This window comes from Arachis ipaensis, chromosome B06, assembly GCF_000816755.2.
Source record: "Arachis ipaensis cultivar K30076 chromosome B06, Araip1.1, whole genome shotgun sequence".
Lineage (NCBI taxonomy): Eukaryota > Viridiplantae > Streptophyta > Magnoliopsida > Fabales > Fabaceae > Arachis > Arachis ipaensis.
Genome location: NC_029790.2, coordinates 6,851,891 through 6,854,836, shown reverse-complemented (window position 1 = coordinate 6,854,836; position 2,946 = coordinate 6,851,891).

Sequence of the window (2,946 nt, the reverse complement as noted above, 5' to 3'; positions counted from 1 at the left end):
CACCCTGCATGATGGCGGTGATCTCATCTAGGAAGCGTGGACTCCCGAAGTCCCCAACAAACGAGTCTGACCCAACAAAGTCTGCCCACTGTGATCCTGATATGCGCCAAGGTGTACCACCCTGCTCAGCTTGATCATCCGCTGGCACACCAACGAAGTAATCTCCAAGAGGGCCCGATCCAGGTCCAGCGTCACCAGTGTCAGCCCCGTCACCGAGCCCTGTGCCATACCACTCACCTCCATGACCGCCATCGTGTGTACTAGTACCTCCATCGTGTGTGCCTCCTACAACGTGGCCAGGCTGGTCGTCATCGTCGTCCCCATGGTCAGCACCACTCCTCGCCGTATGATCCGGCCACCTCCACTGACGCTGGCTCCTCCGTGTCCCTACACCCATCCTCCTCTCAACCCTGCGCTTGTCAGGCACGTCATCCGGAGGATCCATGTCAGGCACTCGCCCCGGACCCCGCTGTGAGGCCTCAACTGGTATAGGAACTGATCTCGGATCCCCCAGCTGAGTGTCCGGGGCCAAGAACCTCTTCCCATACTGACTCCACCACTGAAGGAACTGATGAGACGGTCCAGGGTCGGCAACAATGTCGAACCTCAATACAGTGTCCTGACGAGCGTCCCAGTATGCATGCCACTTCGGCATGGAAGAGGGGAACCATCGATCGCCGCCTCTCCCGTCCTTGGACATCAGAAAGTCGATGTTCAAGGCGGGTCGCGGAGGGGCCTGTACCCCTCCAAACTGAGGAAGAACACGATCTATCTGATGCCACTCTATGACAGCAAAGTAGATCAGCGCGGTCACAGAGCGCCACACCGTCATGTGCCGAGGCTCCAAAACCTCCGGGTGCAACACCTGAAGTACGTCGGGGCTACTGTACGGCATCCATATAAACTACAGAACAAACCGACCCTTATCAGGGCAACTGTACGACCCAAGTGTAAAATATTTAACTAAAAGAGCATCAGTTATTAATTAGCATACTAACCTCCCTGGACTGTAACCGGTCTATCCTAAGCCTCCACGACCGCACTCTCGGACCCTTCTCGCTACCGGAAGGGTTGTAACCTGCCCATCTGCACCATACACATGAGTTACATATACTAATATCTGTGTTTAAATTATGCAATAGAGTATTAACATACACGCAATTCTGTAAGTCATATTGAAAAAGAATAGGCCCAGTATAGTACCTCGACGCCAACGGCCAGCTGAACGTCTCATATCCTGCAGGCCTAAACTGAGGAAACCGCCAAAAGATCCAAGAATGCAGTAGCTGGAGCGGGCCCGCTAACTTCACAACATGTTTGTTTGCCACTCTGCACATGCACCGGTACAACCAGGCCAGTGCTGCCGAACCCCAGCTGTACGTACCCAGCTCCTCCAGCCTCGCAACATATGGAAGCCATCTAATGTGAATCCGGTTGCCAGACTTGTCTCGTTTTCTCTGAGATTTTGTGGGGTAGGGGTGAAGGTATAATGGTTCGAATGAGGGTGATTCGAACTCCTTATATAGTCGAATCACACCTAATTCGAACCAGCCTGGTTCGAATTATGCAGGAGTGCATTAGGAGTAATTCGAACCGGCCTGGTTCGAATTACATGGAATCGAATACAAAGCATAATTCGAACCACCCTGGTTCGAATTATGTATGAGAGAAGTTCGAACCTTATTGGTTCGAATTATGCATGGGAGAAGTTCGAACCTTGGTGGTTCGAATTATTCAAAAACGTAGAACACTAAATCGAACCATTTTGGTTCGAATTATGAAGGAGTGCAATTCGAACCAGCTTGGTTCGAATTATATTAAAATACACTTTGGCTCATTGCTGAAACGAAATTGGATTTGGCGCATTTTCGTTACAAGATTCTTGCTTTGGCTCAATATGGTTTTTTGCCCTTGTTACTATGTGTAACAATAAAGATAAAAATTTATAAATATTTATAAATTTATTTATTTCTCAATTATATATATTTAATTTAAAACAGATATAAAAATTTATATTTAAATCACTCTTTCTCTTGCATAATTTTAATGGTTAAAAAACTTTTATTTCTTATAATTTTATATTTAACATTTTAAATTATCTTTATTTTTATTATTCTTTTAAAATTTTTAGAATTTTTAATTTTTGTTTTTATAAAAGGACAAATAGGTCCCTGACCTTTTGTCCCGCGGACATTTTTGTCCCTGACCATTGAAAAATACTTTTAAGTCCCTGACATTCACAAAACTTGGACGGATCAGTCCATTCGTTCAAATGTCTCCGTCAGGGACTGATCCGTCCAAGTTTTGTGAAGGTCAGGGACTTAAAAGTATTTTTCAATGGTTAGGGACGAAAAATGTCCGTGGGACAAAAGGTCAGGGACCTATTTATCTTTTTCTCTTATTTTTTATTATTCTTTTTTCTTACCATTATCTATCTACATATGCCTCATAACAACTCTTATATTGGCTTAATCTCTCTTCTTTTCTCCGTTTTTTATTCTCTTAAAAAAATTTTCTATTAAATTATTTTACTTTTATTATTTTAAAAGCATATCCATTATAAAAAAATCCGCATGAATAATTTATATTCAACAAAAAAATTCTTAATAAAGTGCTGTAAAAAAAATATGTGGAAGTTTATTTATTTAACGTAGCTGATGGATGTACGGAAGAAATTTTTTAATAATAAACTTCTCTCATTAAGGATAATATTAAAACTTAAATTTAGACGCCAATTGACATTATATATTATGTAGGTACTTAAAGTATATTAAAAAAGTACGATAATAATTTGAAGAGAAAAATTATTTTGTGTAAATTTGTTTGGTAGGTCGGTTACCGGACGATTTGGGTTGAAATCCTGGGAGATGGTAGGGGCTCGTCAGGTTGTGGACTACCGGCCAGGGGTGTGCGAGGTCCTGAGTACTTCGTCGCCTAACGAGCATT